The sequence below is a fragment of the Lynx canadensis genome, chromosome D3 (genome assembly GCF_007474595.2).
Source record: "Lynx canadensis isolate LIC74 chromosome D3, mLynCan4.pri.v2, whole genome shotgun sequence".
Classification (NCBI taxonomy): domain Eukaryota; kingdom Metazoa; phylum Chordata; class Mammalia; order Carnivora; family Felidae; genus Lynx; species Lynx canadensis.
Window position 1 is genome coordinate 71,308,457 of NC_044314.2, and position 15,108 is coordinate 71,323,564.

A 15,108-nucleotide genomic window follows, 5' to 3' on the forward strand; every position below is an offset into this window, starting at 1 on the left:
ACACATCAAAGAAAGAAAGTACAGGGATATGGCTGGGGAAAGAAATGGATTGTGGCCACTGCAGTGGAGAGGGAGCAGTGGTGAATGAGAAGAGACAGACTAGCACACAGGGAAGTGCTCAGGGAAAACAAATCCCTGTAGCAATTGGCTTGGAAGGCAAGAGGGCTCAAATTTCATGAGGTCTTGCAATCAGCAGGGCTTAAAGCCTGGAGTAGTTGTTGTTGTTGTTTTTTAATGTTTATTCATTTTTGAGCTGGGGAGGGACAGAGAGAGAGAGACACAGATTCTGAAGCAGGCGCCAGGCTCCGAGCTGTCAGCACACAGCCTGACACAGGGCTTGAACTCATGAACTGCGAGATGATGACTTGAGCTGAAATTAGACACTCAACCGGCTTAGCCACCCAGGTGCCCCCAAAGCCTGGAGTTTTAAAGGTCAGTGCACTTGACTCTGGGAGAGCTTGGAAGACACTGGCACTGCTCTTGGAGGAAAGCCAGGGCAAATAGCCCTTCAGTGATCTGAAAAGCACCTAGGGCACAGAGTAGGGAAGTTAGTTGCCCTCAGAGCATGTCCCAGACAGGCAGCAGTCACAGAGAGACCCCTCCAGGAACAAAGGAACTGGATGGTGCCATTTCCCTTCCCCACCCCTCAGCATAAGCACAGGGCCACTTGCAGGAACCAGCACAGCATAGACATGTCCTGCCTAACTTGTTTACATCAAGCCGTTCATTCCCCATGCTCCAGAAGAACCACCATTCCCAGTCACACTTGCCTCAGTCCCAGTGCAGCAGGTTCCTTGTCCAAGAAGACCAGACCAAACCCCTACCATCATGTCTCCCCACTGAGTTTGGGGAGGCCTTGGTTCCAGTGGCGGCAGTGACAGGTCTCATTTTACAAGCAGACCACAGCACATCTAGTAAAAAATGCACCACATTCAGGCCAGGGACCAAACACTACCTACAACAGGCAAAGAGAGCTTCTGCAGATGATGGACTGAAGGATAAAGCAGATATGACACAACAGCAGAGTGCATGCAACACACATTGCAGACACTTCCAGAAACGCCAAGTGCTGGGGAACAGGGGGCACTACACTGCAGGATCTCTTCTTCATAAAGTCAATACTCTCAAGAACAGGAAATGTAACTGACTTTCCTAACACATAGAAACAGGCACAAAGACTTAGACAAAATGAGAAGACAGAAGAATTTGTTCCAAATGGAACAGGACAAGGCCATGCCTAGAGATCTAAGTGAAACAGACAGAAGTAACATGACTGACGGAAAATTTAAAGCAATGATCATAAGGATACTCACTGGACTGGAGAAAAGAATGAAGGCTATTAGTGAGATTATCAACACAGAGATAAGGAATAACATAGCAAAGATAAAGGGCTCAATAAACAAAATGAGAAACATGCTTAATTGAATGAACAGCCGACTGGAATAAGTGGTGGAACAAATTAATGACCTAGAAGACACAGTAACGTAAAGTAATCAAGCTGAACAAAAGAGAGAAAAAAAATTATACAAAAACAAGAATAGACTTAGGGAACTCAGTGACTCCATCAAACATAGTAACATTCAAATGATAGGAGTCCCAGAAGAAGAATAAAGAGAACAGGGGATAGGAAATTTGAGGAAATAATAACTGAAAACTTCCCTAATCTAGGGAAGGAAACAGATATCCAGATCTAAGGGGCACAGAGAACCACCAACAAAATCAACAAAAGAAGATCCACCCCAAGACATAATGTAATTAAAATGGCAAAATATAGTGATAAAACAAAAATGTTAAAAGAACAAGACCAAAGAAGACAGTTACGTACACAGGAAACTGCATAAAGTTATCAGCAGATTTTTCAACAGAAAGTTTCCAAGGCAGAAAGGAGTGGCAAGATATATTCAAAGTGCTGAATGGAAAAAACCTATCCAAAGAGGCTATCATTCAGAATAGAGAGATAAGAGAGGTAACAAAAACTAAAGGAGTCCATGACCATTAAACCAGCCCTGTAAAAAATATTAAAAGGGACTCTTCAAGGGGCACCTTGGTGGCTCAATCAGTTAAGAGTTCAACTCTTGATTTCAGCTCGAGTCACGATCCCAGGGTCGTGGAATTGAGCCCTGCATTGGGCTCTGCACTAAGCGTGAAGCCTGCTTAAGATTCTCTCTTTCTCCCTCTACCCCTGTTTCCCTCCCTCTCTCAAAAATAAAAATTTTTTAAAGTTTTAAAAAAGGGGGACTCTTTGAGCAGAAAGGTCAAAAGACAATATGAAGGTAGGAAACACAAAAGCAGTAAAAATAAATATTTCTGCAAAAATATTGCAGAAAAATATTGCAGAAAATATTGGTTTTCTGCAAAAAAAAAAAAAAAAAATCACTCAAGGAAACCATAAAATAAAAAGATGTAAGGAATGCCTGGGTGGCTTAGTCAGTCAAGCATCTGACTTCAGCTCAGGTCATGATCTCATGGTTTGTGAGTTAGAGCCCCGCATCAGGCTCTGTGCTGACAGGTCAGAGCCTGGAGCCTGCTTCAGATTCTGTGTCTCCCTCTCTCTGCCCCTCCCCTGCTTATGCTCTGTCTCTGTCTCTGTCTCTCAAAAATAAATAAACATTAAAAAAAATTGTTTTAATTAAAAAAAAAGATGTAAAATATGACACAATATATCTAAAGTGTGGAAAGGACAGGACTGAAGAATAGGTTCAAACTTAAAAGGACCATAAACTTAATATAAATTGCTATATGCAGAAGATATTATATACAAACCTAACAATAACTGCAAATCAAAAAACATTAATAAATATGCAAAGAATGAAAGAGAAAAAAATCCAATTATATCACTAAAGAAAACCAGCAAACAATGAAAGAGAGAAAAACAAGGAAGGATCAGAAGAAAATGTTTAGAAACAACCACAAAACAAGTAAAAAAATGACAATAAATACATATCTATCAGTAATTACTCTGAATGTAAAAGGACCAAATGCTCCAACCAAAAGACATAGAATGACAGAATGGATTAAAAAAGCAAGACCCATCTATATGCTGCCTACAAGAGACTCATTGTAAAACTAAAGACACCTACAGATTGAAAGTAAGGTAATGGAGAAACATTTATCATGCAAATGTATGTCAAAAGAAAACCAGAGTAGCAATACTTCTATTGGACAAAACAGACTTTAAAACAAAGACTGTAACAAGATGAAGAAAGGCACTGTATCATAACAAAGGGGACAATCCAACAAAAAGATATAACAATTGTAATTATTTATACACCCAATATAGGAGTACCTAAATACATGAAACAGTTAATAACAAAGAAACTAATTGATAAAAATACAATAATAGTAGAGGACTTTAACACCCCACTTACAGCAACAGACAGATTATGTAAACAGAAAATCAACACAGAAACAATGGCTTTGAATGACACACTGGAGCAGATTGATTTAACAGCTAAATTCACAACATTCCATCCTAAAACAGCAAAATACACATTCTTTTCAAGTGCACACAAAACATTCTCCAGAAGAAATAACAAGTTAGGCCATAAAACAGGCCCCAACAAATTCAAAAAGATTGAAGTCATACCATTAATTTTTTCTGACCACAATACTATGAAAGTAGAAGTCAACCACAAGAAAAAATTTGGAAAGGCCACAAATACATGGAGGTTAAATAAGATGCTACAAACAAAGAATGGGTTACCCAGGAAATAAGAGAAGAAATAAAAAGTACATGGAAACAAATGAAAATGAAAACACAATGGTTCAAAACCTTTGTGATGCAATAAAACTGATCTAAGAGGGAAGTTTATAGCAATACAGGCTTAACTCAAGAAGCAAGAAAAATCCCAAACAAATAACCTAACCTTACACCTAAAAGAGCTAGAAAAAGAACAAACAAAACTTAAAAACAAAAGAAGGAAGGAAAAAATAAAGATTAGAGCAGAAAGAAATGATATAGGGGAAAAAAAACAAAAAACAAAGCAAAACCCAATAGAACAGATCAAAGAAACCAAGAGCTGGGCCTCTGGGGGAAAAAAAAATCAAAACTGGTAAATCTTTAACCAGACTTATCAAGAAAAAAAGAGAAAGAATCCAAATAATAAAATCACAAATGAGAGACAAGAAATAACAACCGACACCACAGAAATTCAAACAAGTATAACAGAATATTATTTTTAAAAGTATATGCCAATAAACTGGACAACCTAAAAGAAATAAATTGCTAGAAATCTATAAGCTACCAAAACTGAAACAAGAAGAAATAGAAAATTTGAACATACTGATTACCAGCAAAGAAATTGAGTCAGTAATCAAAAAGTTCCCAACAAATAGAAGTCCAGGACCAGATGGCTTCAAAGGTGAATTCTACCAAATATTTAAGGAAGGGTTAATACCTATTCTTCCTAAATTATTCCAAAAAATAGAAAATGAAGGAAAACTTCCAAATTTATTCTATGAGGCCAGCATTACCCTGATACCAAAACCAGATAAACACACCACAAAAAAAAGAGAACTACAGACCAGTATCTCTGATGAATACAGATGCAAAAATCCTCAACAAAATACTAGCAACCGAACCCAACAATATATTAAAAAAATTTTTCACCACAATCAAGTGGGATTTATTCTTGGGTTGCAAGGGTGGTTCAATAATTGCAAATCAATGTGATATATCACATCAAAAAGAGAAAGGATAAGAACCATATGACCATTTTAAGAGATGCAGAAAAAGCATTTAACAAAGTACAAGATCCATTCATCATAAAAACCTTCAACGAAGTAGGTTTAGAGGGAATATACCTCAACATAATAATGACCATATATGAAAACCCCACAGCTAACATCATCTTCAATAGGGAAAAACGGAGAACCTTTCCCATAAGGTGAGGAATAAGGCAAGGATGTCTACTCTCACCACCCTCATTCAACATAGTGTTGGAAGTACTATGCAATCAGACAACAACAAAAATAAAAGGCATCTAAATCAGTAACAGAGAAATAAAACTTTCACTATTTGTAGATGACAGGATATTCTACATAGAAAACCCTATGGGGCACCTGGTTGGCTCAGTCGGTTAAGTGTCCAACTCTTGATTTCAGCTCAGGTCATGATCTCACAATTTGTGAGATCAAGCCCCGCATCAGACTCTGAGCTGACAGTGCGGATCCTGCTTGGGATTCTGTCTCTTCCTCTCTCTCTGCCCCTCCCCCACTCATGCAAACCACTCTCTCTCTCAAAATAAATAAAAAAACATTAAAAAAAAAAAAAAGAAAACCCTAAAGACTCCAACAAAAAACTATTAGAACTGATAAATGAATTCAGTTAAAACCACAGGATACAAAATCAACGTATAGAAACTTATCGTATTTCTATTCACCAATAATGAAGCAGCAGAAAGAGAATTTAAGGAATCAATTTCATTTATAATTGCACCAAAAATAATAAGATGCCTAGGAATAAACCTAACCAAAGTGGTGAAAGATCTATACTCTAAAAACGATAAAACACTGATGAAAGAGATTGAAACAACACAAAGAAATGGAAAGATATTCCATGCTCATGGATGGGAAGAACAAATAGTGTTAAAATGTCTATACTACCCAAAGCGATCTACACATTTAATGCAATCCCTATCAAAATACCAACACCATTTTTCACAGAACTAGAATAAACAATCCTCAAATTTGTATGGAACCACAAAAGACCCCAAATAGCCAAAACAATCTTTAAAAACAAAAGTAAAGCATCACAATTGTAGACTTCATGTTATATTACAAAGCTGTATAGTCAAAACAGTATGGTACTGGCATAGAAACAGACACACAGGTCAATGGAACAGAATAGAAAATCCAGAAATAAACCCACAATTATATGGTCAATTAATCTTCAACAAAGCAGGAAAGAATATCCAGTGGGAAAAAGACAGTCTCTTCAACAAATGGTGTTGGGAAAACTAGACAGCAACATGCAAATGAATAAAACTGGACCACTTTCTTACACTATCCACAAAAGTAAATTTAAAATGGATTAAAGGCCTAAATGTGAGACCTGAAATCATAAAAATCCTAGAAAAGAGTAAAGGCAATAATTTCTGTGACATCAACTGTAGCAACTTTTTTTCTACATAGGTCCCCTGAAACAAGGGAAACAAAAGCAAAGAAGTATTCGAGCTACATCAAAATAAAAAGCTTCTACACAAGAAACAATCAACAAAACCAAAAGACAACCCACAGTATGGGAGAATCTATTTGCAAATGACATATCTGATAAAGGGTTAGAATCCAAAATATATAAAGAACTTAATAAAACTCAATGCCCCAAAACCAAATAATCCAAATAAAAAATGGGCAGAGGACATGAACAAACATTTAGCCAAAGAAGACATCCAGTTAGCCAACAGACATATGAAAAGATGTTTATCATCACTTGCCATCAGGGAAATGCAAATCAAAACTACAATGAGATATCACCTCACACCTGTCAGAATGGCTAAAATCAACAACACAAGTTGGCAAGGATATGGAGAAAAGGGAACCGTTTTGCATCTTGGTGGGAATGCAAACTGGTGCAGCCACTATGGAAAACAGTATGGATGTTTCTCAAAAAGTTAAAAATAAAAGAGGTTAGAGTGGGAGAGAGCCAAAGCATAAGAGACTGTTAAAAACTGAGAACAAACTGAGGGTTGATGGGGGGTGGGAGGGAGTGGAGGGTGGGTGATGGGTATTGAGGAGGGCACCTTTTGGGATGAGCACTGGGTGTTGTATGGAAACCAATTTGACAATAAATTTCATATATTAAAAAAAAAAAAAGTTAAAAATAGGGGCACCTGGCTGGCTCCATGCATAAAGCATGCAAGTCTTGATCTCAGGGTTGTAAGCTCAAGCCCCATATTGGATATAGAGATTACTTAAAAATAAAATCTTAAAAAAAAAAGTTAAAAATAGAACTACCCTATGATCCAGCAACCACATTACTGAGTATTTACCCAAAGAATACAAAAACACTAACTCAAAGGGATACATACATGCACTCCTGTGTTTACTTCAGCATTATTTACAATAGACAAACTAGGGAAGCAGCCCGTATCCATTGATAGATGAACAGATTAGGAAGATGTGGTGTATATGTGTATATACATATATACGCATGTGCACACCCAATGGAATATTATTCAGTCATAAAAAAGAACGACATCTTGCCATTTGCAAACAACATGGATGGAGCTAGAGAGTATAAAGCTAAGTGAAATAAGTCAGTTAGAGAAAGATGAATACCATGATTTCACTCATATGTGGAATTTAAGAAACAAAACAAACGAGCAAAAGGGGGGAAAAAGAGAGACAAGTCAAAAAACAGACTCTTAACTATAGAGAACAAACTGATAGTTACAGAAGGGAGGTGGGGGGGAGAGATGGGTGAAATAGGTGATGGGGATTAAGAAGTGCACTTGTCATGAGGAGCACCAGGTGATTAAAATAAAGACTTAAAAAAATTTGGGGGGGTGCCCACGGAGAGCACAGCAGGGGAGAGGCAGAGAGAAGGGGAGAGAGGATCTAAAGCAGGCTCTGTGCTGACAGACAGACGGACAACATGAGCCTGATGTAGGGCTCCAACTCACAAACCACGAGATCATGACCTGAGCCAAAGTTGGACACTCAACCAACTGAGCCACCCAGGTGCCCCGATTAAAATAAAAACTTAAAAAAAATGTTTTTATTCTTTTTTTCCACATGCTCACCAGCACTTGTTGTCTTTTTGATACTAGCCATTCCAACCCATGTGAAGGTGATATCTTACTGTGGTTTTGATTTGCATTTCCCTGATGACTGGACTTGTTGAACATTTTTTCATGTGTCTCTTGGCCACCTGTATATTTTTTTTGGAAAATGTATATTCAGGAGGATTTTTTTTTAATTTTTATTTTAGGTAGACTCCATGCCCAATGTGAGGCTCTAACTCATGACCCTGAACTCAATAATCACATGTTCTAGAGGTGTCTGGGTGGCTCAGTCAGCTAAGCATCCGACTTTAGCTGAGGTCATGATCTCGTGATTTGTCAGTTTGAGCCCTGTGTCGGGCTCTGTGCTGACAGCTTGGAGCCTGGAGCCTGTTTCAGATTCTGTGTGTGTGTCTTTCTCTCTGCTCCTCCCCAACCTGCACTCTGTCTCTCTCAAAAATAAATAAATATCAAACACAACAAAACAGAGTCACACTGTCTACTGACAGAGCCAGCCAGGCACCCCAGGAGGATTATTCTTAATAGCCAAAAAGTGGAAACAAGCCAAATGTCCATCAACTGATGAACAGATAAACAAAATGTGGTATATCCACCAACGGAATATTGTTCAGCCATAAAAAGAAATGAAGTGTTGATATGATATATGTTACAACATGAATATCACACTTTAATTTTTATACTAAATGAAAGAAACCAAACACAAAAGACTATATATTGTATGATTCCATTTATGTGAAATATCCAGAACAGTCAAATCCATAGAGGCAAAAAGTAGATTAATGGTTTATAGGGGTTAGGGGAGAAAGAAATGAGGAGTCATTGCTGAGCATGGGGTTTCTTTTTGGGGTGATAAGAATGTTCTGGAATTAGTGGTGATTATACCACTCTATATAAATATGCTAAAAAACACTGATACACTTTAAAGTGGTGAATTTTATGTATATGTAAATAAAAGGTAAATTTCATTATTTTTTGTTTCTTTTTAATTTTTTTAATGTTTATGTATTTTTGAGAGAGAGACAGACAAAGTGTGAGCAGGGGAGGGGCAGAGAGAGAAGGGGCAGAGAGAGACCCACGAGCTGTGAGATCATGACCTGAGCCAAAGTCAGACACCTGACTGACTGAGCCACCCAGGTGCCCCCCCCCCTTTTTTTTAATTTACTTTTTGAGAAAGATATAAAGAGTAAGGAGAGGAGGAGCAGAGAGCGAAGGTGACAGAATCCCAAGTAGGCTCCGTGCTCTCAGCACAGAGCCCGATGTGGGGCTCAAATTCACGAACTGTGAGATCATGACGTGAGCTGAAACCAAAAGTCAGATGCTTAACCGACTGAGCCACCCAGGTGCCCCAATGAAAGGTACATTTTAAAGAGAGGATGGTTTTCTGTACATACACTATACTTGAAAAAAAGGTAACAAAAAAAGATAATGATTTCAAATTAGGATAAATGGAAAAATAATACTAACAACAAAAACAGGAAATTTGCAATGCAACCTTTTCTTTTTTTTTTTTTTAATTTTTTTTCAACGTTTTTTTATTTATTTTTGGGACAGAGAGAGACAGAGCATGAATGGGGGAGGGGCAGAGAGAGAGGGAGACACAGAATCGGAAACAGGCTCCAGGCTCCGAGCCATCAGCCCAGAGCCTGACGTGGGGCTCGAACTCATGGACCGCGAGACCGTGACCTGGCTGAAGTCGGACGCTCAACCGACTGCGCCACCCAGGCGCCCCGCAATGCAACCTTTTCAAAGATCAACTCCATTAGGCATAATTTGAACACATCCAGTTCATCACTGGGATATTTGGGGTTCTTCAACATCTATGCATTCATTCAATGTGTGTTTATTATGTCTTATGTCTAGGCACTCTTCAAAAAATAAAGGGAGAGGGATGTCCACAGAGGATTGATAAGGTGATATTTTGAATTCTTCCAATGCCTCTTACTACAGTAAATCTTTCTGTGCTGTGCATTAATGTGACCAAGATTAACATAGCCCCAAACCCCTGGCATATTTGAAAATATGACTTTCACAGGAATCTGGCTTTCTGGGAGTTTTGTTAGGTGTGAGTCACAGTAAATCTCTAAATGAGGTCTTCTTGAAATTCTTTCTCCCTTTCATTTTTTTTTAAATTTTTTTTTTTTACATTTATTTATTTTTGAGAGACAGAGTGAGACAAAGTGAGAATGGGGGAGAGGCAGAGAGAGAGGAAGACACAGGATCGGAAGCAGGCTCCAGGCTCTGAGCTGTCAGCATAGAGCCCGATGCGGGGATCAAACCTACAGACTGTGAGATCATGACCTGGGTCGAAGTTGGACACTCAACCAACTGAGCCACCCAGGCGCCCCCTCCCTTCCATTTTTAAAAGCTATGTACATACGTGATTTTCCTGTTAATGTCTTACTCACTTTCCACTTGTTAAATCTTTCTCTTGGCAGAAAGAAATTGCTGTTTGTTTGTTTTTTGAGAAGAGATAGAAAAGCCTGCATTGGGGGCACCTGGCTGGCTCAGTCAGTAGCACATGTGACTCCTGATCTCTGTGTCACGAGTTCAAACCCCATGCTGGATGTAGAGATTACTTGAAAGAAAGAAAGAAAGAAAGAAAGAAAGAAAGAAAGAAAGAAAGAAAGAAAGAAAAAGGAAGGAAAATAAAGGGGCAATAATTTAAATAAAAAGAGAAATAAAGAACATCCTGCCTCAAATGTCTTATATTTGCATTCAATTTGTGCTAAGATTAAGATCATAAGTATTCTGAATCTTAAATTAATAACCTTCTCAACCAGAGGTCATTAATACACATTTATCACTGAGTTAGTATAAATTAAAGGAAGAAAAAAAGCCTCTCAAAGGGCTGAGGCTGCACTATGGTCTCACAGAAGTTCTAAACCTTTTTTGTGGTAAATGTCACGTTCCAAGCATCAAAATGTGTAGAAATAAAGGGTTTCAAAATACAGGCTGTCAGTACTGTGGTAAATTTTGAACATCACCTCATCTCAGATCTCTATGAAGATGTACCAAGTAGCAGTTATGAAAAACCAGTTTAAAATCTATTTCATTTGAAATCTTTCCTATTAAATGATAAACATTAAGGGAAGTATAACATCATTTTACATGTCACCAAAACTCCTTAGTCAGCAGAAAAGAGAAACAAGTAGCCAAATAGAACATTTCTATGTTTCAGAATTATTACCTTCCCTGACATCATTTCTTAGGGCATTCAAGCAGGCAGCAACATGTCCCTTATAGCCACTGTCATTTCCTATTCCAATTCATTAAACACTAAGTTTTCCTCAGAAACATACAACCCACATGAAGATTCTTCTGCCAGTCAGAAAAAGATCAATTCAAAGGATGTAGAAATCAATATGCAACTCTAAATGGCCATGAAGGCCATGATAAATTGTCACCTACACATGGAATTGTATTTTGTAGGTAGCCAGGGTATGGGCAGAAGCAGCAGAAGCTTATAATAAAACCTTATAGTTGGACTTATTTCATTTTGAAAGGCCTATTTCATACTGACTGGCTTCTCTTTGGCTGCCAAAGAATGGATCAAGTTCAAAAGTTAAAGCCACGTTGGTAATCCTTTCTATTTGCCTTTCTCTCTAAAAATTACCCTAAATAAGTTAGGCAATATAGCTAGCTTACACATAGAGGCTTGATTCAAAATTTTAGTTCTTGGGTGCCTGGGTGGCTCAGTCAGTTAAGCATCTGACTTCAGCTCAGGTCATGATCTCATGGTTCATGAGTTCGAGGCCTGCGTCAGGCTCAGAGCCTGGAGTCTACTTCAGATTCTGTGTCTCCCTCTCCCTGCCCCTCCCCTGCTCTTGCTGTCTCTCTCTCAAAAATAAAATAAAAACATTAAAAAAAAAAAACACTTCAGTTCTCTAAATCATTTTGTTTCTCTTCTCAGTGATACTTAAAATTCTGGGACTCCAGAGTCACATTCATAAAAACATTTATAAACACCACTGACAATAATTAATTAATTAAAAATCTCATGGCTACTATATGCCCCAATGAAGACCAGAATAAAATAACAACATAATGTGGAAATAAGGGCTTGAAATAATGCAGCTGGCACTCTCCTCTTAACTATCAATGAGGCATTTGGGATTGTTAAGGTAACATCCAGCTTTCAGAAGCATGCTGCTACCAGGAATGGAAAAAAAGAATCTTACACCTCCTTTTCTTTCCTAGTTCTAAAGTGGTGGGCAAAATGTCTGCTTTTACCGGTTTGAAATTGTCTAACCATTGCCAAAGAATGAGCAAAGGAAATTATATATACATGTTCTCCTCCTAAAATGTTACCTTCTTTGTGAAGCTGTCTTGATTCATTATTTAGAATGCATAGCTTCCTTTTCTACATTCCATCTTATAATTTATACTTCCATTAATATTGCATTAATATTTTCTATGTGAGTGATGTGTTTACAGGTATTCTTACTAAACTGTGAACTTCCACAGCTCAGAGACCAAATTATTATCTCTCTGGTCCCCACAATGCCAAACGGAGTGCTTTACAAATGGCAGGTATAAAATAAATGCTTGATGAATGAATGTATACGGTGGTGTTAGCTTTATGAAGATTGTAAGTTATGATTTTAAGAGTTCTAATAAAAGTTGAAAGTAAAGAGGATAAAGAAACCACACTTTACTCTTAATTTCTCCCTCCACCCCAATTTCTTTTCTCTGTATTTGGTATCACGATTGTGTACACTGAAAAGGGAAATGCATCTAGAGATGTCCTCTTGAAAATATATTTTATATTCAATATGTCTATTTTTGACAACCTTCATGTAAACCATCTTTCGGAGAAGACTTCCAAGCTTAAACTGAACTTGATGGGGAAAGTTCCAATCTGTCAGACATTTATCTATTCCCTGTGACTAAAAGTGCTGTCAGATGCCTCAGAAAAAAAAATCCAAAATCCTAACAGCTGAGAGGATGCCACAAGACTCTACTAACCAGGTGCTGCCTATATAAAATAATCAAGAAGGTAAAAGAAGGAACCCTGAATTTAACTGAGAAGGAAAAATGGTCTTTAGCTCTCAAAAAACAAAGGTCTAACCAGAGACTGATTAATGAGGAGTGACAACTGTTTCAGGAACACAGAGTAAAAGGAAACATACATGTCTAAAGAGTGATAGGCAAGGAAAGTCATCTCAAATAAGATTCCCCTTCCCCACCTTATTTTAATTTGTTTCACATGTTATTTTTCTACTGGATACAGGGTTTGGCCAAACTTTAACTGGTTATTTGGAAATTTATACACAACGATCAATTTCTCCCACAATGTACATTTTTCCTTCCAAAACAAACAAGGTACTTTGCTCTGACAGGGACAATTTCCAATCTCTAATCACTGAAAGGTACAAGAGAAGATGGGTAATCGTTTGAATATCATACACTTTTGAGCTCATTAGGCCATTATCCCCAGGGTAGGTTTAATCAAAAGATGAAGGATACAAGCTCAAAAGCTTTTAGTTGACAAGAAGCAGGTCTTTGGCTTGGGATTTTCATGTTTGAGCTCTAAGTCATGTTCACAGAAAAGGAATAAGAAACTAGATTGGCTGGAGATTAGAAAAGAGACTTGAAAGAAAGGTGTGAGACTTGTGACTTGGTCTCTTAACAAGCTTGAGGACTTTGCACAAATTACTTAAGCTCTCATCCCTAAAGTACCTTCCTTCCTTCCTTCCTTCCTTCCTTCCTTCCTTCCTTCCTTCCTTCCTTCCTTCCTCCCTCCCTCCCTCCCCTCCCCTCCCCTCCCCTCCCCTTCCCTTCCCTGATGGGGGGGCGGGGAGTGGAGAGGGAGAATCTCTGTGCTGAGCTTTGAGCCTGAGACAGAATTCCATCGCACAACCCTGGGATCACAACAAAAGTTGAAGTAAAAAGTCAAGGCTCAACCGACTGAGCCACCCAGGTGTCACTAAACTGATAATTTCTAAAGCCCCCAGTGTTCCTACCAATTTTTAATTGTCTAATATTGTTCCTTAAAGTCATAGATTGGTTCATTCAACTATATGAATACCTTCAGTGAACTTTATAAAGGACAGTTTCTGCCCTCAAGGAGTGGATAAGTCAGTGGGAAGAGTGAAGAATTTAGTCACAGCTTCTAGGCGTTCATTCTTCCATTCAAGTTCTAAACAAAGGTCACAAGGAGCCCAGCAGGGAATGAGAATGGAAAGGAGTAGGAGAAACTCCACAGATGTACTTAGGGAGGAAGAGAGGGTTACATATTTCCATCCTCCAATGTTTATTGAGTGATCACTGTGTACCAGGCACTGGGATGGTCACTAGACATCCAGGAGTGACCCAGATGGATGAGGACTCTACTACGGCTTACTGTATTCTAGGTGGTGAAGAAAAACAGATTAACAAATAAATGAAATCCAGATTGTGATACATTTGAGGAAGGAAAAGTAGTAATGAGAGGTAATAACTGCGTTTGCGAGCAGGGTGGAGAGAGATAAACTTTCATTAGCATAGGGAAGAGGGGGAAGGCTCTTTGCATAGTTACCAAAGCTGAGACTTGAGGGCAGATGAGAACGAGAACAGCTACCACGGAGGGGACTAGTCGTCCCCCCAGATGGAAGCTGGTAAATACTGATGACGGAAAGGGCTGGAGCAGAGAGACCATCTGCCAGGCTGGAGCTTAAAGAGCAATTACTTCTGGAAAGTTTGGGATCAAATCAGTTGATCTCAACCAAGGGCGATTTTGCATTTGACCACATCTGGAGACATTTTGGGCTATCACAATTCGGCAGGGAGAGGATGAGAAAACCTGCACTTGGGGCACCTGGGTGGCTCAGTCGGTTGAAGCCCAGACTCTTGATTTTGGTTCAGGTCATGTTCTCACGGTCGTGGGGTCCAACCCTGGGTCCAGTTCTGCCCTGAACGGGAAGTCTGCTTGGGATTCTCTCACTCCCTCTCTCTCTCTCTCTCTCTGCCCCTCCCCTGCTCGCACATGCTCTTTCTCTCAAAATAAATAAATAAACATTAAAAAAAAAAAAAAAAAACCTACGCTAAAGAACAATTTTAGCCCAAATTATGGCTTAGTCATTATGTTATAAACTCATGTTTTACCAACTGGTATCTTTTTTTCCTTCACTGCAGAAACAAAGTAAAACTAGGTTTCAAGTGACCCCATGCTTCCTTTACCCATTTTCTAAGAAATCCCATTGCAGAGGTTCAAAGGACTTCACGAACCTTAGAAAAGCTCCACAAGGCACTGAGTATGTCCCTGAACACGTGAGAAAGGATCTGAGGAGACCAACACCCGACTGCTTACAGGGATCACCTCGCTGAGGTTTCATTTGCGTAATTACAAATCAACGTTCGAAATAACGCAAAGTTGGGTCTATGCTAG

General features: G+C 38.6%; 1 long non-coding RNA gene across 2 annotated transcripts in view; it reads right to left on the reverse strand.

The window, feature by feature from the left end:
- The window catches only part of LOC115528259, an 86,960-nt gene that overhangs the window by 71,437 nt on the left and 415 nt on the right, over positions 1 to 15,108 (reverse strand). The gene's annotated exons all lie outside the window — the stretch shown is intronic.